Below are 27,417 nucleotides of genomic sequence, written 5' to 3' on the forward strand. Positions count from 1 at the left end.
ACTGGCTGCTTTTTCATGTAGCACACAAATACTTGATAGCTTTATTTTTACACTGATATTTATAGTTGATCTAAGACATGCCCTATCCCAACTATAAATCTGTCCCTACTTTTTAAATTTACCTCCCCCTCCAATACAACATGGTTTTGCAAGGTGCAAATTTACTCCTTTTTTTATGCTTTCTTCTCCTTAAGGACTCAGGCCTGCAGTGTCTTATTTATAGGTATTCAAAGGGCCTCGCCATGCAGAGCTGAAACAATTGTTGCAGCATCTCCAATGAGGCACAGTTGTCATTTTTCAGGATATTGATTAGCACGCTGATGCCTCTAGAGGACCAGTGTGAAAAACGGAGGATTGACCTCAGGTAAATTCAAAAGTGTCTCTTTTTTTGTAAAGCCGGTTCCAGTGGATAGTTTGGGGTTCTTCATGGTTCAAGAAAAGAAGCGGACTCGCAGGCTGCTGCAGGAGCTGACAGGTATGTGCATATCCTGCAGCGTTCTGTGTAGTAGTAGAAATACAGCCATAGTCAACAAGAAACATATCTTGAGATGCATTCAATATCAAGAACAAAAATACCTTTTCACAAACACATGACAATATTTGTGCTGTCTGTAGAAGAGATGTATGTAAGGCCTAAAAGATTGCTCAGACCATAAAATCAACTTTGTGCTTGATTTATTGTCCCAAATAAGGTAAAAAGAAAAAAATGAAAACTACAAATGCTGGAAGTTCTACACAACACACGGAATGTATAATTGCAAACACTCAGACAGTATCACTTAACCAATTACATTTTGCATTGTTATCAATTATTAATAACTTCATATTTGATACAGAAAATCACCTTTAGCAGTTTTGCTCACATAGCTCAAAACTGCAGCCTAAATAGTAGAATTCTGATGAACTCTGTAACAGATTCTTCCTCTGTGTCATTCATCACTGTAATTTGTCAATAACAACTGTCTTGTTTTTTTTTTAAATTTGAACAGTTGTATCTACTCTATATGTTAAAGTGTCATCTCCACACATTCTCAATTTTTAAATTTTGATAAGTAGAAGATCAAATATCACATCTGTCAAAAGTGACAAGAACAGCAATTACATAAAAAAAAATTAACATAAAGAAATAATAAAACGTACATCTGCCTAACTCTGGATGTTGCCTCCTGTAAGGTCTGCATGTGCAGAACAATTTTGCGGAGGATACGCTCAAATCAGCCAGATACATGCCTTAGTGACTCAGGCCCACTATGTTTACTACTACTATTTGTGAAACTGACATATGTAGGGGAACGTTGGGAATGGCTTTATGCTGTTACTCCTTTCTTCAGGTTCCATGACATTTATTTTTTCGTACTGTGTTCCTGCCAGTTTTATTCCACAACATTTTGCTCTTCCTTCTCAGTTTCTAGGCAACTGCTTGTGTCACTAGCTTTTTTGAGGCATTTACTTCTGCTCAGGCCCTGCAAATCCTGCCACTGTTTCCTTTTTTCTTTATATTGTGTGAGAAGGATTTTGCAGTACCCTGGGGGTATGTACCCAAGAGGTCACCAGAACAGTGTCTCTGTAGAAAGATATCAACATATTTTGAGAGATGGCTAGGTTATATAAAGGATCTGAATGTCAAAAGACAGCTTAGCAGATTTAAGTGCGTTCATAAAGAATGATTCGTTTCCATAAGATAACACTGCAAGGCAGCCAAATAGGGTGACTACATAAATACCACACAAGATGGAATTAATTATAAAGTTATGCAGTCTAAGATAAACTGTGAGATTTGGGTGAGTGTAAATTAAATAGTACCCTAAGTACAATTGTGGCAGAGGCTTAACAAGAGACCAGACCAGTCCCTAGCTAGACCAGAGACTAGATCCACATGTAAAGAATGAAGTGACCAAAAGTAGTAAATTAGAATCTACAAGCCACTAATATTTTAACCAGAAGAATAGGTATTGTTGTGTCCTGCCATACTGCTACACAAAGTCAGTGCTCCTGGACAGGCTGTAGGGAGGGTCCACTGATAATGTAATACTGTTAGACCTTGAAAGATAGTTCAGCAGAAAATTGTTTTGCTTACTATTAATGCAGAACTCACACATTTATAGAGATTGGGTGTAGCTGCATAAGGCTTTCCAGAGAAAATTCACAAAAATTCTACTATCTACCATACTATATGCATGGATATCAACTTCATGAGCTTTCTAACAAGTATGGCCCAAACGGAACAATAATTATCAGATTTAAATACTAAACAAGATATTTGATATAATCTATATAGGTGCCACTATTTCTGATGTTTTTCTAGATTGGGACCTACTTGGTTCTACATGCCTATTGAGGAATGTTTTAATACTAATGTAACTTTGTTTTAATAAATTTGTTTTAATCCAATCACATTGCAATTCCAGTTTTTTGGGGGAATTAATATTCCACTGCGTTGTGTTGTGCTAAAAATTCACAAAAAGTAAGAGAGGAAAGAAGCATTGATTCATATGTGATAACTTTAATAGAACTATATTGGAGTTCATTGCAAGCTTTCAATGCTTGAATACCCCGTTAGCTGTTAAATTACCACTATGGCAAGAAGAAGGGATCTTGACAAAGTTGACTTAAAGCTTTGAGCTTGGAATGTGCTCTTTCTTTTACAGCTAAGAATAAACCTTCCTCTAAGACAGACCAAGACAAAGTAATATGTAAATGATCAGGGTAAGGGAAGGGATATCAGAGAAAAAGTTACCAGGAACCATATAGAAAAATAGTTATATTTAGACAAGGCTGTATGGAAATTTAGAAGTGGCAGTATGGAAAATGTAAGTGAATGGCATTTGGTAGTTTTACATTTGAGAAGTGGCGATATGGCATACCATCGTATACCGCCACCTTTGACCACTGTGTATATAACCATACAGGTCTACCTAATAAACAGCAGTTTGTCTGCAACTATACTATAAGCCAGCGTCAGAACTACCATTGATCCGGCAGGTGTCGTGCAGCAGGGCCCATGGAGATAATGGGACCCGCTACACGGGAGATGCAGAGGGTCGGAATTAGTGAGCTGGTGGCCCCGATTCCCTCCTCCCTGCTTCCCTGCACTGGGACACACAGTTCGCTAGTTCCACCTCTGCTGTAAGCCAAGGTTATTAACCTTTTTTCTTTTAGTTTGTAAATCTTTATTTAAAGTAATAAATACATAAAAAGAAAACCAACTCAGCGGTCAATGACATCACTGTACAATAGAAAACAACAGGATAATTTAATACCATTTAGAATATAAGACACTGCCAATTCTGACATATAATTTTATGTTGATATTATGGTTTAAGTGTAAACTAACATTATGGAGGTGGGAAAAGTGGAAAATATGTAGGAAAATGTGGATGAAGAGGGAGAAGATTCCGGAGGTAAATTGATAACTTATGAATGGTATGCCTGTGTCTTTCTTGTAAGTGCCAGCATACCCTATTTACTAGCCAAAACCCAGCCTTGCTGGTTCAATCATAGTGTACAATATTGGCATTACCCCCTAAAATGTATCCGCTAATCAATTAAATCATGTTCCTAAGGTATGCCTCCTGGCTTCTTCATACATTTCTTTATATGAGTTAAACTCAAATCCCTCAGTACTTTTTCCTCATACCTGGAAAAATCACACAAATTTGGCTAGCATTAGGTAACTTAGGTTGGTGCTTTATTTAAACACCTTTAATAATGTATCCTGTTTCCTGTTTAGGGCTTTATATTTACTTTTTAAGCTTGCATAGGTGTACTGAGTCCATACCTTAATGTATTTAAATTATTGTGTTTGTTCTATATTTGTTCTCAAAAGCTTGGGCATTTGTATGTGTTCTAAGTAGAGATGTTCAATGACCCCCGTGTTCTGGTTTTAGTTTTGGTTTTGGATCTGGATTAACTTCTTAATTTTTTCCTAAAATCTCAATTTTGTTTGCTAAAATCACTTAATTTTGTTTTTTTCCCCCCTACATTATTATTAACCTCAATAACACTAATTTCAAGTAATTGGCAGTCAATTTTGACCACCTCACAGGTCACAATATTATTTTATACACTTTCAAACAAAGACTGCAGTGACCTGGCTGGATGCTAAGCGACAGAGCAATGACTCAAACACACGGCAGTTCATAGCACATCTAGGAAACATTGCCACACAGCAGTGTCAGTAAAGAAAAGTGGTGTCAGATGGAATTGTCCTTGGATCATGAAACCAGTTATGGTTCATTTGATCACTCCACCCGTTTCTTGGATAACTGTGGTAATTCTACAGCTAATACATGGCTAGGAGCACTGAACCCCCCCCCCCCCGGGATGCCTGCTTTTATCAGACCCAGACCAATCCAGGGTGCCAGACATTGCACTAAAAAGAGCCATTGTAATTCACAGCAAAGAGCAAGTTCATCATGGTGCTTCGAATGAGCCCCAATTACCCAAAAATTATAGTATAGTTAGGTACCTTTGACGTAAAGTGCAGATTACAAACAATTTGTGCAATACCGATGAAACAGCAGCAAAGTGGAAGGTAATACATATACCCATCTATTTAGATATCCATGCTTACATTACTGTGGCTTTACAAACACTACAAATGGCTAGACAACTGTTGTCAGGATTTGGGTAAAAATAATTCCACACATAAATGGTGGATTTTTTGGTCTTATGCCCAGGCATGGCAATGGCCTTCTTCTTATCACGTGCAAGAACTGCTTCCACTGGTGCAGGACTTGCACAACCAACATCATCCTCATCAACATCCTCATTAGTGCCCTCATAAGCTACACAAAGATCCCCCTCATCCTGTTTCAATTCCAAAGCGGCATCCTCAATTTGTGTATCACCAACTACACTTGGGCTGTTCATGCCCACCTCTGCAGAAATGCTGAAAGGGGCCTTCTTTATGGGTACACTATCAGACAGGTCAGGATTACACATAGCACTCGTGGATAGACTCTCCTCAGGGATTTGTGTCATCTCTGAATCAGAACATGCATTTTCCACTAATGCCTTACTGTTTTCTTCCAGCTCGGCTTTTACATGTAAAATTATTTGGACACCACTTTTGGAGTCCGAATTACAAGGTCTTGCTTGGTCATGACTGACCATACAAGAAGATGCCTCAGTGACAGTTGCAAAACTAGCACTCATAGAGAAAGGCGAAGGCCTCATTCTTTACTTGCCACTGCGTGTGTAGAATGGCATTTTTTTTTTTTTCTGCAGATAACTTTGCCTGGATTACAGGTCTTATTCTCTTGACCAAGGTAAAAGGTGTTTTTTTACATTTTTGTTTCCAACTTTAAAACACTATGCACTTTAATATAGGCTTTAGCATATGACATAGAGGGATTACTATCGTCATGACTGGTGCCAGCAGCTGCTTGGTGCTCCTGGTCTTCTGTGTACTGCTGTGAATCCATTTTGATAACACAGTACAATGTGACTGCAGATTAAGAACAACACTGCCAGCCCTATTATTTCTATTTCAGCAATGACAATTAGCAAAGGAGCTCTCCTCTTTGTGTTTTACCTATATAACACTGTACAATGTGACTGCAGATTTAGAAGACCAAGCCTGCCAACCCTATTATTTCTATTTCAGCAATGACAATTAGCAATGGAGCTCTCCTGAATGTCACTGGAGACTTTGAAGAACACTGCTACCCCTCCTCTTTCTTTTCTACCTATGACTCTGCCCAACTGCACTAGAGACTGCCAAGAACTGTGCTACTCTTTCTGTGAAATGGCGCTGGATCGCCATGGAGAGCGGTACTTATAGAGTTCAAAACTCGCGAGATCTGACGACGTAACAGTGACATTTTGCCTCGTTTTCAATTCCGAGGGCACGTGAAAGTACCGAGCCGGCTCGGCTAAGTACTCGGATTTGCTAAGTTCGGGTGTGTTCGGTTCTCGGGGAACCAAGCCCGAGCATCTCTAGATCTAAGCCTCTTATCTAAATAGGTAGAAAGAAACTATTCATATATCAGCACACATTTGAAAGTCTATAACTCTCTATGGGCAGCGTGACATCTGGTATTCGTGTTTAAAAGTTTTTATCAAATAACCCTCAACTTTTTCTTAAGTGTATTGAAAAAAAATGATGATCTGGTTATGGTACCGCATCACAATTTACTACTTTGGCTTAGAGTCAAGTAATAATACTGGATCACTGGTTAAGATTTCATAGGTCAAGTCTTTATTTCCAGGTTCTTGACTTCCTAAAAACATTAAGTTTTGCCCATACATTTATGCACCATGTAGAAAGGACTGTGCAGAGAGAGGGATTTTGTAACTATTTGTTAGTGTTTTCTGTAGCCCCTAGATTATCTGGAAGCTTCACACCTTGCTGTTTTGTATTGGTTGAAATTTATGACTGGAATGGCCTTGGCCATCTGCCTAATGTTGGACAATTACAGGGAAGTGCATGGATTTGGTGGGAGTTGGTCAGACTGGGTACGTTCCTCACTAAGTATGAATTAGGCACACAAATCCGTCTACTTTTGCACCAACTTGCAAATACAAGAATTTTGTGGGACTCCCTTTTGTAAAATAAACTTTCTGTTTCTCCTTTCTGCTCATTTCAGCCTCATTTGTGTCTTTATTTTATCATTAGATAGGAATACTTTTCAGCTTTCCATAATAAATTGTGTATTCTTTGAATTAGGTCTAAGAGCTTTAAGAGCTTTGTTTCAAGCCAAGAAAGTCAACTTCCATTAATGATTAATTGAGATAATAACAGGGCAGTCTGTAGGATCTTCTGGCATGATGATTCCACGGTTAAATGTGTACAGGAAGCATTAACAATAGACTGTTCTGTAAAAGTGAAATCAAAGTTAAGTATTCTGTTACTCATGGGATAGTAAAAACTAACCATAATTTCCTATTGAGCATGTTAGGGGTAGTTTATGCCAAGAATGATACCATTCATTTTCAAATGTAATGTGCATTTGAGGAATTATTTCTAATGAAATAAATGGTATGCTATAATGCATCTTGTTTGTCAGCCAAATCTAAAACTTACACAAAGGGTAGAACGCTTCTGTGTGCATAATGACAGTTCAGTAGCATGATCCAATACACTGTCTGATGCAGCCATCACAAATCCAGGCAAAATAAAGTGTGTGCAGAGAATTTGTGGTATTTTTAAATGTCATTCACTACTATTATATATGTATGCAGCTATCCATATGTGAGCCTTATAATGCAGCCATTCATATTGAGAAACTGGCAGCACTTAGCTCGCAGATTTACTATGTGTCTAAGAGTTCAATGATCATAGGTCACCATACAAGTATCCTTTTCAGGTGGGTAGTGGGGAATTTTAGAAAAAACATATCAAGGTACATAAGCACTCAAAAGATAAATTTATTTTAGTGTTTTGACATATTGTCAAAATAAATGAAAACAAGATAACCATTTTTGCCACGAACGCCCAGCCTGTCCCAGATACAGCAATCTGAACAGCTGGCCGTGACTGGCGTCACCTTAGTCACTAAGCAATGAATATACCTTTTCTGCCACAACAATGGATTTATTATGGTGTCCTTACGTTCACCAAAACCACTTATTAATGTTTCACACTTAAATCACCTACATATGTAGCATGAGCCTCCCTGGGCTTCGTAAGTTCGCAAAGAATCACGGAGAATACACTAGATTAAATTTATTTAATCTGAAAAATATTTCCAAGGTTTAGTAACAAAGATTAATAACAAGACATACAATATGTTTGCACAAATAAATTTCAGAAAATAAAATACGAAATAAGATCAAAGTCACTACATCCTAAATGAGACCTGGTATGTGAGGAATTGATGTCCCATCAATTGAGGAAGATGGGACATTTTAATCTTGATGGACCCCCTCATGAAAATACACACGTTATTGACGAAGACAGAAGATTTTAAACCTTTTTCCACATAGCTTTCGCCCCCCACCTTTGGAGTTTAGCTGTCAATAAGGACAGATTGACCCCCCAAATTTCACAGGGCTTTCAATGTGAGCTAGGGATGTCCTGAGATCGTAAATGTTCACAGGACCTTGAATTCTCACCTCTGCTCAAGTGGCTAGATAGTATACAACTTTGGGGCTTCAAACTCCTCCAAGATCCTATCTCTCCCTGGTCTGGCTATTTTCAACAGATTAATGACACTTGCATAAATTCAAACTCATGTCATCTAGCAAAGCACACACTGAGATTACATTACAAGGTTACATACAATATACATTGTCATACATGAATTCAACATATATATATATATATATATATATATATATATATATATATATATATATATAACATAGACACACACATGGACCAGGCTCCAGGTGACTAAAAGGAGAACAGGTACAAGGATCACTCCTAATTATAAACATGATTGGAGAGTCAATCCTCTGTCATTTTGCTAGTTGGTTACCAAGTGGTCAAAACTAATTGACCAAAGTTAATGCAGTATTTATTTGTTTTTAAAAAGGCATTTATAAGACAGGCAATTTAGTGTCCCAATTGGAATAAAGTATATTAAAAGAGTTTTAACCACAGGTATTGCAGAATTTGATCAACTATAATTTAAACAACATTCTTGATGGTGTTTTTTTAGTGAAAACTGGGCATTTATAAGATAGGCCATTTTGGTGGATAGTTTCTACACACTATATTCTAATCATCACCTACCAAAATATATATTTCTAAAGCTTTAAAGACTAGGTATACTTAAATGATAAACAAACTATACAAATTGCTTGTGTATTGTGTAGGTAATTGTTATGCAGGAGGAGTACATAGATACATGGGCTTTTCTTCCCAAATAAGTTTGGGAAATTTTTATACAAGCTACATACAATTAATGTAACACAATGTAAACATTTAATTTGTATTGTACTCGTGAATCTATAGCTATAGTTCATTTTCTATAAACTTTAAAGCATAATATTTTTAAGTTACACTTCCAGGGCAGCATTAAATACAAGGGTGGAACGTACAGGAAGTGTGGGCGCTATGGTGCACGTAGATGAGGTGGGACCTGCCAATGCTGTGTCATGTTTTCCTTCAAGGCTCCTGCTATCGCTGAGGTAGAGCATAAAGGGGGCCCTTGAGGCAAGATTGGCATCGGTGGACCCTTATTCAAATTTTGCTAATGGTCCAGGTGATGCACTCATTTGTTGGGGCCCCGGGGCAGCTTATTGAAATGGGCCCCTTTTAAATAATTCTAGGGTTGTTTTTATAATGCAACGGAGACAACAATAAATTCAATGTTTTATTAGGAAAACACATTAATATAGATTATACAAAAAAGTCTATGCATGGTGACAACAAGCATCACATAGACTTAAGAATAAAAATATTTCTTTCTCAACTTCTTTGAAGCAAATTCATCATTGAATTAGCTGATTTCTATTTCTTGAGCTCTGTAGTTTCTCTATAGACAACAGCACCAAAGCAGTCAGCCGTTACTGCCCAATAGATCTATGTAGCTAATTTTTGATCATTTTTAATTTTGAAAAAAATCTCTTTGCCTTGGCAAAAGTCACAGGAAGAGTTGAGTACATGAAACAAACAGTACATGCATCTGTATAGCTTGATGACAAGGAACTATGTTCTATTAGTAACATATTGACCAGCTGCTTAACAATTTACATTTTATTTATCCTGTCTTAAAATGAAGATAGGATACAAAATTGAAAGTAGCTGTGATGGAATTAATGCAGATATATTTTCAAAATATATACTTGAAAAATCCTCTGCTTCTTAACAATCTTGCATGCTCCTGCAAGAAAGTGTGGTCATATGACGTAGTATGTCTCTAGAACAGCCTTAATACCTTGGAAACAGTTATCCAATTGCGAACAGAGTTTAGAGCATTGGATAAAAAACACAGTTACTCTGAAGCAGTTCTCCAAATCAGACAGCCTTTCACCTTCGCAAAGATCATCAAAATGATATTTTGTTATGAAATTGATTTGAAAGACCAGACTTTATATTCAAGAAGCTTCCACTACAAGGTCTTGAAATCAGGGGCGGAATAGCCATTGACCTTACCGGGAAGTTTACTGGTAGGCCGATGGCCTAACGAGGCCGCCCAGAGGCCACCTTACTTTGTGTCATTGTTTAAAAAAAAAAAATTGCCGCGCGGGGGTGGGGGGGTGGGGGGGGGGGTTGCACCCGCGGGGGGTTGCGCTTGGCCGGGGGGGGGATCTTGGTCAACTGCGGGGGGGTCGTGGGCTGGTGCAGGGGAAGCAATAACCATTGGTGTTCAGTGGGCAGCAGCAGGCAGCCAATCGCTAGGCTGCCTGCTGCTGTATGGGCTCCCAGGCTGCTGTTCGGCACACAGGAAGTCTAACTTCACTTCCTGTCTGCCTGATGTGAGAAAAGTCACTGGCTTGAGTAACTGAAGGTAAGTGAGGGGGGGCTACCTATACTAAGGGGTCTGCCTATACTATACTAGGGGGGGCTACCTAGACTATACTAAGAGGGGGGGCTGCCTATATTATACTAAGGGGAGGCTGCCAATACTATACTAAGGGGACTGTCTGTACTATACTAAGGGGGGCTGCCAATACTATACTAAGGGGTGCTGTCTGTACTATACTAAGGGGGGGCTACCTAGACTATACTAAGAGGGGGAGGTGCCTATATTATACTAAGGGGGGGCTACCTAGACTATACTAAGAGGGGGGCTGCCTATATTATACTAAGGGGGGGCTGACTATATTATACTAAGGGGGGGCTACCTAGACTATACTAAGAGGGGGGGGCTGCCTATATTATACTAAGGGGGGGCTGCCTATATTATACTAAGGGGGGGCTGCCAATAATATACTAAGGGGTGCTGCCTGTACTATACTAAGGGGGGGCTACCTATCCTATACTAAGGGGGGCTACCTATCCTATACTAATGGGGGGGGCTGCCTATCCTATACTAAGGGGGGCTGCCTATCCTATACTAAGGGAGGGCTGCCTATACTAAACAATAGGGAGTGTGAAGGACAGGGAAGGGCTACTATAATTTGTGAAGGAAAGGGGGTTATGTTGCTATAATGTGTGATATGAGGGAAGGGAGGAGGGCTGTCCTAATAGCACATCGGTGGAAGGTAGGCTATTAATTTAATGGTGGCGATTAGGTGGGGGCTAATTATTTAATGTGTGCTATTTTATTTGTGGGGTGATGGTGGGGCAATTTAATTTATTTGTGGGCTATTTCATTAAATAGTGGGGCCTATTAAATTAAGAAGGGGTGGCGGGACCTTTAAAGTAGGGATGTGCACCGGCGACTTTTGAGGTCTCGTGTTTTGTGTTTTGGATCCGGATTTTCGTTATTTTTGGGGTTCGGATTTGTCTCGCAAAACACTTGACGAAAGGTCTCGGTTCGGATTTAAGGTTTTGGATTCGGATTTTTTTTGAAAAAAACATAAAAAGTTTAAAAATCAAGTTTTTGGGCTTATTTTCACTCCTAGGCTATTATTAACCTCAATAACATTCAATAACAAGCATTTCCACTAATTTACAGTGTATTCTGAACACCTCACAATATAGTTATTAGTCCAAAACGTTGCAACAAGGTATCTTTCTGGACTGTGTAGAGGAGTGGGTCACCACAATATATATTAAAAACCCTGAACTTTTATGATTCGCACCAATAAATGTACCTGGACTGCGTAGAGGAGTGGGTCACCACAATATATATTAAAAACCCTGAACTTTTATGATTCGCACCAATAAATGTACCTGGACTGCGTAGAGGAGTGGGTCACCACAATATATATTAAAAACCCTGAACTTTTATGAATCGCACCAATAAATGTACCTGGACTGCGTAGAGGAGTGGGTCACCACAATATATATAATAAGAAAACCATCAACTTGTTTGATTCGCACCAATAAATGTACCTGGACTGCGTAGAGAAGTGGGTCACCACAATATATTAAAAACCCTGAACTTTTATGAATCGCACCAATAAATGTACCTGGACTGCGTAGAGGAGTGGGTCACCACAATATATTAAAAACCCTGAACTTTTATGAATCGCACCAATAAATGTACCTGGACTGCGTAGAGGAGTGGGTCACCACAATATATATTAAAAACCCTGAACTTTTATGATTCGCACCAATAAATGTACCTGGACTGCGTAGAGGAGTGGGTCACCACAATATATATTAAAAACCCTGAACTTTTATGATTCGCACCAATAAATGTACCTGGACTGCGTAGAGGAGTGGGTCACCACAATATCTTAAAAACCCTGAACTTTTATGAATCGCACCAATAAATGTACCTGGACTGCGTAGAGGAGTGGGTCACCACAATATATATTAAAAACCCTGAACTTTTATGATTCGCACCAATAAATGTACCTGGACTGCGAAGAGGAGTGGGTCACCACAATATATATTAAAAACCCTGAACTTTTATGATTCGCACCAATAAATGTACCTGGACTGCGTAGAGGAGTGGGTCACCACAATATCTTAAAAACCCTGAACTTTTATGAATCGCACCAATAAATGTACCTGGACTGCGTAGAGGAGTGGGTCACCACAAGATATATAATAAGAAAACCATCAACTTGTTTGATTCGCACCAATAAATGTACCTGGACTGCGTAGAGGAGTGGGTCACCACAATATATTAAAAACCCTGAACTTTTATTAATCGCACCAATAAATGTACCTGGACTGCGTAGAGGAGTGGGTCACCACAATATATATTAAAAACCCTGAACTTTTATGATTCGCACCAATAAATGTACCTGGACTGCGTAGAGGAGTGGGTCACCACAATATATATTAAAAACCCTGAACTTTTATGATTCGCACCAATAAATGTACCTGGACTGCCTAGAGGAGTGGGCACTGGGCACCACAATAAAATATATAAAAAAACCTTCAACAGGTCTGCATTACACTACACATACGGCTGCTCCTCCATCCTCTCCATCATATACATGTTGGAGTTTTAGCGTGTGACAACCTCTTGTTTTTGATAATGTCAGTGCATTTTGAATATTTTTCAATTTGCCCCACACCACTGAATGTACTTTATCTATGATACGCATCTATCTATCTTGACTGCATAGTGTGGTGGCCCCGGTACACAATTTGGTACCGAGGCCACAATATAATTAAAAAATTGGGCATCAACTGTCACCGTTGTTTAATATCTGATACACCTAAATATGGACTGCACAGTGGAGTGGCCCCGGTAGTAAATTTGGTGCCGGGGCCACAATACCTCCATCAACCCTCTAAATCCCACTCCACTGATGGCGGACACCGGGCGCACGTCTAACACCAACATTGCAGTTACAGCCGCAGTTATACGCTTTGCAATAGGGTGACTACTATCGTATTTTGTGGTCATGGCAAACGACTGTTGGACGGTCAATTGTTTTGTGAAAGACTTAGCGGTCTTACGACTTCCCCTCTGGGAAGATGACCGACTAACAGCAGCAACAGCAGCAGTGGCAGTAGTAGGCGTACCGCTGCAGGATTCCTCGGATGAATCCCGTATTGAGGAGGACTCAGTCTGGCTGCTGACTTGGGCTGCAGGACTGAATCTGATGGAGATTGTGGAGGAAGTTGACGAGGAGGGTGTTGCTGGTGTGTATCCAACTGGACCACGGGATTTAGGTGTCCCTGTACCGATGAGGGTCCTAGCCCCAGTTCCTGAACTAACCACTGAACTATGAAGGTTATTCAGGTGACGTATAAGGGAGGATGTTCCTAGGTGGGCAAGATCCTTACCCCTGCTTATTTGAGCTTTACATAAGCTACATATGGCCATACATTGGTTGTCTGGATTTGGATAAAAATAACTCCAGACCGAAGAGGTGCATTTTTTGGTCTTCTGACCAGGCATGACGATGGGCTTTTTCATCCCATGGACATCAGCTGTTTCCCCCCCTGGTGCCTCATTTACAATAACCACATCACCATCCTCATCATCAAGTTCCTCCACAGCGCCAGCTACATCATCAATAGCCTCCTCCCGAGCCACCTCTTCCCGTACAGTGATGGGAAGGTCAGGCTTGACAACCACCAACATCCTTGGACTCGCCTTGTGGATTTGTGATAATTTCTCTTTAGAAGGCAGAGTTGTTTGCTGTTTTGTTGCTGACAGCATAACTCTCTTCAATTTTTTGTAGGGGGGGAGGAGGAGGAGGGCTAAGATCCGTGGGTGAAGCTGAACCACTAGTCATGAACACGGGCCAGGGCCTAAGCCGTTCCTTGCCACTCCGTGTCGTAAATGGCATATTGGCAACTTTACGTTTCTCCTCAGATGATTTTAAGTTTCTCTTTTTGCTACTTTTTCTTAACTTGGGCTTTTTGGATTTTACATGCCCGGTACTACGAGATTGGGCATCGGGCTTGGAAGATGACGTTGATGGCATTTCATCGTCTATGTCATGACTAGTGGCAGCAGCTTCAGCATTAGGAGGAAGTGGGTCTTGATCTTTCCCTACTTTATCCTCCAAATTTTTGCTCTCCATTATATGTAGCACAAGATACTGCAGAATGTGTGAACTTGGTAATATTGCAGTACCAATGGACTTATACTGCTGTATTGGTTTTGCAAATTTGGTTATAATTATTATATTTTATTTTTTTTTTAAATTTTTTATTTTTTTTTACTTTTTTTTTATTTTTTAAAAACTTGGGAATAATGGGGAAATAACTATGCCCTTAGAAGCACAGAGCACAGGACACAGCACCACTGGACTGAACAGGACACGGCACAGGACCCAGCAGCACTACGGAACTCAGCAGGACAGAGCACAGGACACAGCACCACTGGACTGATACTGCAGAATGTGTGAACTTTGTAATATTGCAGTACCAATGGACTTATACTGCTGGATTGGTTTTGCAAATTTGGTTATAATTATTATATATTTTTTTTTTTTTTTTAATTTTTTATTTTTTTTTACTTTTTTTTTATTTTTTAAAAACTTGGGAATAATGGGGAAATAACTATGCCCTTAGAAGCACAGAGCACAGGACACAGCACCACTGGACTGAACAGGACACGGCACAGGACCCAGCAGCACTACGGAACTCAGCAGGACAGAGCACAGGACACAGCACCACTGGACTGATACTGCAGAATGTGTGAACTTTGTAATATTGCAGTACCACTGGACTTTTACTGCTGAATGTGTGAACTTGGTAATATTGCAGTACCAATGGGCTTATACTGCAGGATTGGTTGTGCAAATTTTGTGGTAATTAAAAAAAATTAAAGTAGTTTTTGGTATTTTTTTAAAAAACTTTTTTTTATTTTTTTAAACACAGGGGAATATTGGGGAAATAACTATGCCCTTAGAAGCACAGAGCACAGGACACAGCACCACTGGACTGAACAGGACACAGCACAGGACCCAGCAGCACCACTGACCTCAGAAGGACAGAGCACAGCACACAGCACCACTGGACTGATACTGCAGAACACAGCACAGCACAGCACAGAACTAAACAGCACAGCACAGAACTAAACAGCACAGCACGAGATCTACCAGGACAGAGGACCACCTAACACACCCTCCCTCTACCCTGATCAATGCCCGAGTGAAGATGGCGGCGACTAGCGGGGAATTTATAGGATCCGAGTATCGCGAGATCCGACAACGGGATTATGAGTCAGAGCCTCAGTTTCACATTTGAATTTGGCGCCAATACCCGGATCTGTCTCGGATCCGACTCGGATCCGCAACGTTCGGGTGGGCTCGGATTTCATAAATCCGAGTGCGCTCATCCCTACTTTAAAGCTGATGTGATATGGGGCTATTAATTCAATGTGGGACTGAGTTTGGGTAGGAGAGTTATTTACTAAATGTGAATATGAATTATTTAATGCTCGGAATGATTGTGGGAAATGGTAATATTTTTAAGTTACACTTCCAGGGCAGCATTAAATACAAGGGTGGAACGTACAGGAAGTGTGGGCGCTATGGTGCATGTAGATGAGGTGGGACTTGCCAATGCTGTGTCATGTTTTCCTTCAAGGCTCCTGCTATCGCTGAGGTAGAGCATAAAGGGGGCCCTTGAGGCAAGATTGGCATCGGTGGACCCTTATTCAAATTTTGCTAATGGTCCAGGTGATGCACTCATTTGTTGGGGCCCGGGGCAGCTTATTGAAATGGGCCCCTTTTAAATAATTCTAGGGTTGTTTTTATAATGCAACGGAGACAACAATAAATTCAATGTTTTATTAGGAAAACACATTAATATAGATTATACAAAAAAGTCTATGCATGGTGACAACAAGCATCACATAGACTTAAGAATAAAAATATTTCTTTCTCAACTTCTTTGAAGCAAATTCATCATTGAATTAGCTGATTTCTATTTCTTGAGCTCTGTAGTTTCTCTATAGACAACAGCACCAAAGCAGTCAGCCGTTACTGCCCAATAGATCTATGTAGCTAATTTTTGATCATTTTTAATTTTGAAAAAAATCTCTCTGCCTTGGCAAAAGTCACAGGAAGAGTTGAGTACATGAAACAAACAGTACATGCATCTGTATAGCTTGATGACAAGGAACTATGTTCTATTAGTAACATATTGACCAGCTGCTTAACAATTTACATTTTATTTATCCTGTCTTAAAATGAAGATAGGATACAAAATTGAAAGTAGCTGTGATGGAATTAATGCAGATATATTTTCAAAATATATACTTGAAAAATCCTCTGCTTCTTAACAATCTTGCATGCTCCTGCAAGAAAGTGTGGTCATATGACGTAGTATGTCTCTAGAACAGCCTTAATACCTTGGAAACAGTTATCCAATTGCGAACAGAGTTTAGAGCATTGGATAAAAAACACAGTTACTCTGAAGCAGTTCTCCAAATCAGACAGCCTTTCACCTTCGCAAAGATCATCAAAATGATATTTTGTTATGAAATTGATTTGAAAGACCAGACTTTATATTCAAGAAGCTTCCACTACAAGGTCTTGAAATCAGGGGCGGAATAGCCATTGACCTTACCGGGAAGTTTACTGGTAGGCCGATGGCCTAACGAGGCCGCCCAGAGGCCACCTCACTTTGTGTCATTGTTTAAAAAAAAAAAATTGCCGCGCGGGGGAGGGGGGGGGGGGGTTGCACCCGCGGGGGGTTGCGCTTGGCCGGGGGGGGGATCTTGGTCAACTGCGGGGGGGTCGTGGGCTGGTGCAGGGGAAGCAATAACCATTGGTGTTCAGTGGGCAGCAGCAGGCAGCCAATCGCTAGGCTGCCTGCTGCTGTATGGGCTCCCAGGCTGCTGTTCGGCACACAGGAAGTCTAACTTCACTTCCTGTCTGCCTGATGTGAGAAAAGTCACTGGCTTGAGTAACTGAAGGTAAGTGAGGGGGGGCTACCTATACTAAGGGGTCTGCCTATACTATACTAGGGGGGGCTACCTAGACTATACTAAGAGGGGGGGCTGCCTATATTATACTAAGGGGAGGCTGCCAATACTATACTAAGGGGACTGTCTGTACTATACTAAGGGGGGCTGCCAATACTATACTAAGGGGTGCTGTCTGTACTATACTAAGGGGGGGCTACCTAGACTATACTAAGAGGGGGAGGTGCCTATATTATACTAAGGGGGGGCTACCTAGACTATACTAAGAGGGGGGCTGCCTATATTATACTAAGGGGGGGCTGACTATATTATACTAAGGGGGGGCTACCTAGACTATACTAAGAGGGGGGGGGCTGCCTATATTATACTAAGGGGGGGCTGCCTATATTATACTAAGGGGGGGCTGCCAATAATATACTAAGGGGTGCTGCCTGTACTATACTAAGGGGGGGGCTACCTATCCTATACTAAGGGGGGCTACCTATCCTATACTAATGGGGGGGCTGCCTATCCTATACTAAGGGAGGGCTGCCTATACTAAACAATAGGGAGTGTGAAGGACAGGGAAGGGCTACTATAATTTGTGAAGGAAAGGGGGTTATGTTGCTATAATGTGTGATATGAGGGAAGGGAGGAGGGCTGTCCTAATAGCACATCGGTGGAAGGTAGGCTATTAATTTAATGGTGGCGTTTAGGTGGGGGCTAATTATTTAATGTGTGCTATTTTATTTGTGGGGTGATGGTGGGGCAATTTAATTTATTTGTGAGCTATTTCATTAAATAGTGGGGCCTATTAAATTAAGAAGGGGTGGCGGGACCTTTAAAGCTGATGTGATATGGGGCTATTAATTCAATGTGGGACTGAGTTTGGGTAGGAGAGTTATTTACTAAATGTGAATATGAATTATTTAATGCTCGGAATGATTGTGGGAAATGGTAATATTAAATGTAAATGCTATTAATGTTTTGCTGGGGTTGATTGGAGGGAAGTAGGTCTACTTATTAAATGTGTATACTATTAATTTATTGTCAGGACTGGTTGGATGAAAATAGATCTATTTATCAAATGTGAGTACTATTATTTTAATGTTTGGGCTAGAGGGAGGCCTAATTATTTACTGTGAATGCTATTGATTTAATGCTGGGGCTGGTTGGCATTTTCTAATTTTCATGTACCCATTATTTTTTCCAAATAGGGCCTCCAGCATTCCAGTATCCAGACAAGCAGCAACTGATCTAAAGAAACCAGCAGCCACAGGTCGTGTTAGTGACAAGAACAGGTAGGAGAGAGCAGGACAGACTGCCAACTGTCCTGAATCTGATGGGGCAGTCCCAAATTTGGGTGACTGTCTTGCTTATTTAGGATTTGGTCAGACAGCAAGGAGAGTTGGGAGGTATGTCCCGCTTCACACTGTACTGCTCGTGAAGGCAGAGATGCGTGCACCTAACAGTAGTGTACACAGTTTTGCCTGTGTATTTATCTAAAATGTATCTAAAACAATAACCCCCCTGTCTTAAGTGCCCTCCCCCCCCCCCCCCCAGAGCCTTATTCCAGCTCTGATGATACTTTAGTGGTTCTTGCATTGATTCCATTGCCTCCTTCTACCTTGCACTGGTCCCATTCTCAGATCACTTTGTTGAAAATATGGCCAGCCCCCATTGCACTGACAATATAAATAATCATGCCTCCTTTGCACTTAGTATATCACCAGCAAACACTTGTAATAGCTTTCCCCTTTACTTATGCCGTTGTCTGTCAACCCTCCCAACACTGTTAATTCAAACTACCCCCAATCACTGGGCACATTTAGGGCTCATACACATTTGTTGCAAATTAAGTGTTTTCTTGCAGATGTTGTTTCACCTTTGTGATGATCGCACCTAGACAGCCATATATTATAAGGCTTATTAATAATGCATTTTTGAAACACACGGTACACATATTTATATATTATATATAGAGAGAGATTTAATTTGCATCTCATGATGTCAGGGAAACAACAGTGCATGAGCTGCTCATATGCTGCTCTGGCAGTCTGATCAAATACGATTGTGCCAACATCTTTCGTAATAGTTAAATTTATTAAACAAAGTCAGGTATGTTTCTATGAAGGGAATTTTGGAAGGATGTGTTAGTAGGCAACTAAATAAGTTGGAGCACAGAGGCATGAACCAGTGGCAGATAATGTAAAAAGATTCATGTAATTTTAAGACACCGGATTGGCAGCATTTGCCTTGCATCGCTTTAGAAATGACCCACTGTGTGTAAAGTCGTCACATCTAGGTTTTCCTAAATGTTACTACAAACAGATTCCAGTAGTTCTAAATCCCGCCTACTTTTGTGTTGGCCCCACCTACAGTTATTTTGGTCCCGCCCACGAGGCCACTTCAATAATTTTTTCCAGGGCCACTTTAAGTTCCCAATCCGCCCCTGCTTGAAATGATCCCCGAAGATTAGTGATTTCCAAAATGGCATTTCCAAGTAAATTATATGCGGACATTAAGTCTGTCATCTCTGACTGCAGTGACTTGGAGCAGTGCCTAATTAAGGGTTCAGACCACCCTAGGATAATATGTTCGTAGCACCACCTCACCTAATATGCGTTAGGTAAGAACTAACTTGTCATATGGCTTCCTTCATCCCCTCCCCCACCAATGTTTATGTTCCCATGTTTTTCGAAACTCAGTTCCAACTGGCTTTTTAAAAGGGTTAAAGCAATAGTTTTCGCTCATTTCACTTTCATTAAAATTATAACAGCGGCATGAATGAGCACTACTGAGGTTGAGGCTATGAAGGTGAAGGGGGCTGCGCCCGTAGCCATCCTTGTCTCTCATCCAAACTCATCTTCAAACGCCTGCTCATGGGTAATTCATAGTCTTCAACCCTTAACATAGGAATATGTCACTTTTTAAGTTTCTTTTTTAGTTTGAACAACAACTATTCCCTTATATTTTAAAATGAATGATTGAATTTCAGTTTATACCTCTCCCGGTCATATTACTGCACACATGCAACCCCCCAACCCCCCACAAAAACTAATTGCGCCCACCCTCACCCCTGCCAATACCTTGTCCTCTATCTTGTGTTGTGCCCATAATTATTGAAAAGAAATGAGCATTTCATTACACGCAAATTCATTCTACTAAGTACTAGTGTCGCAAGTAAGCAAATCGGTTCAATTTTCATTACAGGGCTTAAATACTGATCCATTTAGATGCTGCAGTAACTTTTTCAGAACAGGTCTATATTTTGAAAGAAGCTCAATGGAAAGAAAATTTCAACCTATACGTTTTACATTCATTCCACGTAAAGAGAGGTTGCACATGGCTATCATTAATTAAACATTTATTGTCCTGTCTAATACTTTATTCCAGATACTCTAATCTTCTTTTCAGCTTCTTTCTAATGCTTTTTTTCATTGCACCATGCTTCCGCCACTGTTCATAGACAACCCAATAATTTCTATGGCACTGTGATCCTTCATGAGTTTGAATATGTTCTGAAAATTTTTCCCAGTCCTGCTCTCCAGGGTTCCCTGCATTTTGGGATCCAATTGCTTCTCTTTGAGGAAATAACCAATAGGGTTGACATATAACACAATCCAGCTTCAGTGAGTAGCACAGCAGAATTCTATTCAAGTTTAATGCAGACTTTGCTGTGAAATTGTAGTAATTCTTTACATCCCTTGGAAAAGAGCTGGGAGGTTGGTTAATATTAGAAACAGAAGGAGAAACGGCATGTGCGGACTCCAACCTTCAAAAGGGCAGCAGAAAGGCCTAAAGTTTACTCCCATGCTCCACATGCACAAGTCACTCAGATCTGCCACTTGCTTCAAAATATCACTGCATGCTCTCAGACCCCTGCATTTACAGAAAATGCCCCACGTATTCCAAAACTCCCCTACATGCCACTCACATCCGCCAACAGACATTCACACATTTCCCCACATACCTTTTTCCACTTTCCCTCACACCTTCCTACATAGCCAAGCCCACAGAGGAGGAGGAAGGAAGAGGATGTAGTCCAGAATGCACTGCACTAACTCCTCCCCCTTCTCTGATTGACTGTGCTGCATGACATCCCTGCAGTGTGCAGAGGAGGTCACATGATGAGGAAACCAGCTGCTCCCATTCACTCTTATTTTCTGCTTGCAGAGAATAAGTGATATTTGGAGCAGAAGGCTGGGGGCCGCAGATGAAAGCTCTGGAGATCATTAGTTGCGCCATGAGTGTTATCATTTGATACATATTGTTGTGGTTCTGGAAAGAAAAGTTGTTTTATTTAACCTAGTCTATGAAACAGCCTTTAGAAGGTCTAATAGTACCGAATATAAATTTAGTGACATACATAACTTTTATGCTTCTAATACTAACCGAATAAAGGAAACTAGGCCATATGATTACTTATTAAGCATTCATTTTATTTTTAGTTTCCAAACCACTAGTTCATAAGAGGTGGTGCAAGAAACTGTTACACAAGCAATTAGAAACAATTAGAGTGTAACTAGAAATATGGATGTTGTGTTAGGCAATAGTAAATTGAACATCAATAGGTAGTAGAAAACAGTGGCGCTCACTTTTACTACGCTGGAAATCACGACACTACTTACCCCGGCAGGATTCCAGCGCAGACCACATCGCCGACTCATTGGAAATACAGGCAGCTTGAAAGGCGGCAGCTGAAGAGCCTGGCAGTGTCTGATGACGTCAGAATGAAGAGACACACTGTCATCCAAGCTCTTAAGGTACTAACTTAAGAAGGCACCGCCTGTACAATGTACATGGCCTAGTAAAGAACCTTCTACAGGCGGCTCCTCCTTAAATTAGTACCTTAAGACCTCGGATGACAGTGTTGCTGCCGGGTTCTTCACCTGCCGCAATTTAGTAAAGTCTGCCTTTCAAGTTGCCTGTGTTTCTAGTGATTCGGCGATGCGGTCTGTAATCCTGCTGGGGTAAGTAGTGTCACAATTTCCAGCATCGTTGTATAGTACCCAACCCATATAAAATGGCTATTATAAAAAAAAAATATGAAATATTTTCTTACCATTTATGATGATACCATTGCCATCTACTTCAGATGACTATGTGGACTGTATAAGCATTGAATGAAATAACCTTGAAGTCAACTGGAACTTCTGTATCTTTTCTCTTCTTTCCATGCCTTTTTTTTTAGCACCACTCTGAAATGTCCGTTTCATGACTAGAACATATGTCATACAAAGAACATGGAAACTTCACGTCACACAATAACTTGTTGAACTTGACAACAAAATACTCAGGGCTTGTTTCAGAGTTAAAAAACAATAATAAAGTGTACCACCAGTAGGTGCTGCCTCACATATACAAAAGAGTGTGTATACAAATATATACAAAAGAGATATGTATTGCAGTGTCATATTCAGTTTCTATGCGAAATGGAATATTTTCCCTGTGGCAGTTGTTGAATCCGACCCTTTTTTCAGGATTTTATGGAATTGTTTGGTATCTGGTTAAAACATGGCAAAGTTGGTGTTACATATGCATATTTGGATTTACATTATTAGACCAGGGGGTAAATGTATCAAGCTGCGAGTTTCCGGTGGGCTTGAAAAGTGGAGATGTTGCCTATGGCAACCAATCAGATTCCAGTTATCATTCATTTAGTACATTCTAGAAAATGATAGCTAGAATCTGATCAGAAACTCGCAGCTTGATACATTTATCCGCAGTAGTGTACATAGAAAGTGTCATTGTTGTTTTCCAAAGGTGTAAGGAAAAGGAATCCATAGTTACAGAATTGTGCATGAAAACCAGGTTCACCTGAGTTGAAATAGAGGATTACACACGTGGGACAAGAAGAAATAGCTTGAATATGTTTTCTTGGAGATAGATTATATATGTTATATTGGCTTGGATTGTACCTGTTTTCAATACAGCAAGGTCTGTTGCACCAGGAGAAAGCACTCGCAAAAGGTACGTCTCCTAGAGAGCTACCTGCGGCTGTTTCAACTCAGCATAGCATGTAAAGAGCATGAACACATCTTTACATTGCTAGACTCGCCATTACTGTCCCCGTTCCACCTCTCTAAGGGCAGAGAGGTGCAAGGGGGAGATCTGTCTCAGTCTGGAGTGCAAACTGAGACGGATCCTTAGCTAAAAGTGCAATTTGCGCCCAACTCTACATCAGGCCCAGATTGTTCAATATTTATTGCTTGTTATAGTCAAACAAGCATTGTCATGATAGTTTACCCACTATTGGCACCATTCTGTTGGACTATGAATGATATTTTACCTTACCTCAGCTAAGCAAGTATTCTCCTGTTAGAAGAATATGGAAATATGGATCAGAGAATGTTTACTTATATAATGAAAGTGAACCCAACAAATAACTAAATTTTCTCCTTTAGATTACATCCCCAATTCTAAGTAACATATTGAGGGGAAAAAAAATACGTGCTGTGTATCATAAGTGTGTAAATCTAAATAAACATTGTACATGGACAAACTATGTTTTCATGCAAGGGGTGCAGATGATTTGCTTATATGCTTGCAGAATAATAGTGCCTGCTTTAGCATGTTAGACACAAATACAGCTTTAGTTTTACACTGTGACTTAGAGTTGAGCTAGGACAACTCTATATCTGTATGGACATTTTATTTTTTTAACATCAATATCTTTTATTAAAGGATTATAAGTATGGGGGGAAAGGGGTACAAAAAAAAGAGGGGGGAGAGGGGAGGAGGGTACATAGTGGGGAGCAGACATAGCATTACATATTAAATATCTAGCCACTAAACCTTGTCTTATGTACATAACAATAAAAATATTGAGGAGGTCTGAAGGTAGGCTTACAGTGAATGTTTAACTGGGAGCTAGAGGTGCAGCAACTGAGGGAGTTAGATGTCTAGCACCCTCAGGGGTGAGGGATGCCATTCTGTACGCATGCCATTTCTGCATGCCCTTTCTGTACGCACATCTTAAATTCACTCTCTTTGCCGCACAACATGGTTTTGTCAAAATGCAAAACTGTATATTTTAGCTGGATTTACTTCTAGCTATAAACTAAGTAAATGTGCATGTGAACTTAAATAAATAAAAAATGACACCAGGCTATATAGAAAATGAGGGGCAAATTTGATGCAGGGCTGGGAATGCTAAATACTGTGCCATTGTACTGCCCACCAGTGGATAGGCACAAATTGAATTCTGAGAGAGCCCTTCAGTTTTCAAAACATCAGCACCAATATATTCTGCAATGCTGAAGAGAACTGTTTTATATCACATTAGTCCCTGCACCAGCTGAGCTACTATACCTACCACAGGCACGCAAATCAAGTTTGTCAGAGGTAAATTACCTGAAGGAAACCTATGTGAACCCAAATCCAACTCAAGTCACAATTCCACATGCCCAACGCTGCAGGACAGTGAAGCAACTACTGTGCGATGGTATTTTATGAGGCTGAAATAATACATTGCATTGAACTTTGAGCAAGCAACATCCATTAGAGCATCATGTCCAACTAAACAAAACTGACATGTAATCTTCTCATTAAATAAACCCTATGGCACATATAGTTCTCCGTTTTCTCATTGTGAGCTGTTACATTTCTATTTCCATTTCTAGACCATGTTTACAAGCAATCAGAACAACATTTTTCTAATTGAGCAATGTAAAATACATACTGTTCCCCTGCTGTGCTGATTTTCTGGATAAAATGCAATGTGGAATGTAATGTTCTACATGTGTGCCCAATATATTCTTGCTACGCATAGAAACCTATTCTAATCAATACCATTTGGATGTATTTGGCTGTATTGCGTAAGATTAACAATCCTGTAGCCCAAGGACTCCTAAATATGCAGTGTTTTCATGTTCTGCTCTGTTAATCAGTATGTAGCATATTTCCCTTGTAAGAGACACATAATAATGTGCATTTTATGCACAAGAGTTATCTGTTGCTCATAGGTGAACAAAGTCTATACATTTTGATTTTTGTTTTATGGAGTGTGTAGTATCCTGTTGACCAGTTAAGGATTTTCAAGAGGAAATAACAGACTTCTCTAAAACACCAAATAAATGGTATATTTATTAAACGTTCCATCAGAAACACATCATTAACTTCTAATCAGCTTAGGGCTTACAAAATCCCTCAACAATCTTCTCTCCCAAAAATGGAGCCATGAAATCAAGTGATTTTCATCCAGTGTTATTCAGCAGTTACAGACCTCTTAAGTCCTCAGGTGCAAAGCCTGGCATGACTTGCTGAGTAATTTACTGTATATAGCTTACGTTTCCATGGAGATTGGTATAAGACTGGTGCAGCTTGCTTCTCACATCCTATCACTTTTTATGAAAATACCGCATGGGCTCCTTTTTAAGGGTGATGTTAAATTTAGGAATCCTGTCAGAAGCATGTAATATAATATTTAACTTACCCATTTTTTTGTGAGGAGCAGTGTAAAGCCTTGAGTTGGACTTATATATTTCCTTATTTTGCTGTGGGTAAGACAGACCATGTTTATTATTGTTTGAGCAGTAGAAAGGTTTAGCATGTGACATCACAAACTAATTACTAAAAGGAAATTACATTCTTTCATAAGTTACTGTGTGTATAGTAATGTGTTATAAAGTTTATTAACACCATATATATATATATATATATATATATATATATATATATATATATATACAAAAGCAAAAGGAAAAACAGAAGAATATGACTGACATGATTAAGGCCATACAAGAGTAATGGCACCAAAGCCATCGTTTCCAAGGTGCCCAAATAACCATTTTATTGCCACTTATACAATGAATTGCTGTCACTGCCACAAGAAAAACAGTCATAATGTTAGCTTAGAGCATGGTATTATATTACTGAAAAGTCCAGTTTGAACAGCACAAATACATAAAAAAAAACTATGCACAATGTGGATATAAATCATTACAGTAAAGCGATAATGGAAGGAAGGACGATGACTGGCAATGTTAGCTGGCATACTATGCCACTGGCCTTAGCTTGATAATGTGCAGAGCTTTGTGACCCAAGACACTGCACAATACAGAGCGGTACAATAGTGAGTGTCTGCAGGCAACAATGGAGTATGTTGGAGGTTCCTTGCAAGTTTGGGGCTGCATTTCAGCAAATGGAGTTGGGGATTTTGTTAGGATTAATGGTGTCCTCAATGTTGAGAAATACAGGAAGGTACTTATGCATCATGTAATACCATCAGGGAGGCGTCTGATCAGCTCCAACAGTATTCTACAGTAAGGCAAGGACCCCAAACATACAGCCAATGTCATTAATAATTATCATCGTAACGAAGAACAATGAGTCCTGGAAGTGATGATATAGTCCCCACAGAGCCCTGATTTCAACACCATCGGAGTCTGTCTGGGATTACATGAAGAGACAGAAGGATTTGAGAAAGATTATATACACAGAAGATCTGTGGTTAGTTCTCCAAGATGTTTGGCACAACCTCCCTGCTGAGCTCCTTCAAAAACTGTGTGCAAGTGTACTTAGAAGAATTGATGCTGTTTTGAAGGAAAAAGTTGGTCACACCAAATATTGATTTGGATTTCTCTTCTGTTCATTCACTTTGCATTTTGCTAATTGATAAAAATAAAGTATTAACACTTCTCAAGACTTTCTTGTATCAACTCTCTCTCAATTAAACCCTTCTTAAGGACGGAGCTCAGTGGTGGGGAACATGCTCATTTTCAGTGGTATCACAAGCTTTTAATCCAACTAGGTTGCCTTGCAGCATATTTGTAAAGGATTGTCAGAAAATATTGGGCCTGATCCATTAAGAAGAGTAAATGCCAATATGTGCCATATTTTACGTTAGATTGCTCTGCACATGTCCAGTAATGAACTATACGCCAGGGAACAAGTTACATAGTTACATAGTTGATGAGGTTGAAAAAAGACACCAGTCCATCAAGTTCAACCTATTTTGGATCTCCTGCGATCCTGCACTTATATTTGTAATTAATCCAGAGTAGGCAACCGCCCATCTGTTTCAATTTTGAAAATCCCCCCCAGACTCAATATTGCAATCCAATTTTTACCCTATATCCACTAC

General features: G+C 39.9%; 1 long non-coding RNA gene across 1 annotated transcript; it reads right to left on the reverse strand.

Annotated features, from left to right (window-relative positions):
* Positions 1-20,680: 20,680 nt before the first annotated feature.
* LOC142140264 (uncharacterized) lies at positions 20,681-21,352 on the reverse strand. The gene is made up of 2 exons (XR_012688363.1): positions 21,304-21,352; positions 20,681-21,105 (listed from the first exon to the last, which is right to left on the reverse strand). It is a non-coding gene; the product is annotated as an uncharacterized LOC142140264 (long non-coding RNA).
* Between the last annotated feature and the right edge of the window lie 6,065 nt (positions 21,353-27,417).

The sequence above is a fragment of the Mixophyes fleayi genome, chromosome 2 (genome assembly GCF_038048845.1).
Source record: "Mixophyes fleayi isolate aMixFle1 chromosome 2, aMixFle1.hap1, whole genome shotgun sequence".
In the NCBI taxonomy this organism is placed as follows: Eukaryota; Metazoa; Chordata; class Amphibia; order Anura; family Limnodynastidae; genus Mixophyes; species Mixophyes fleayi.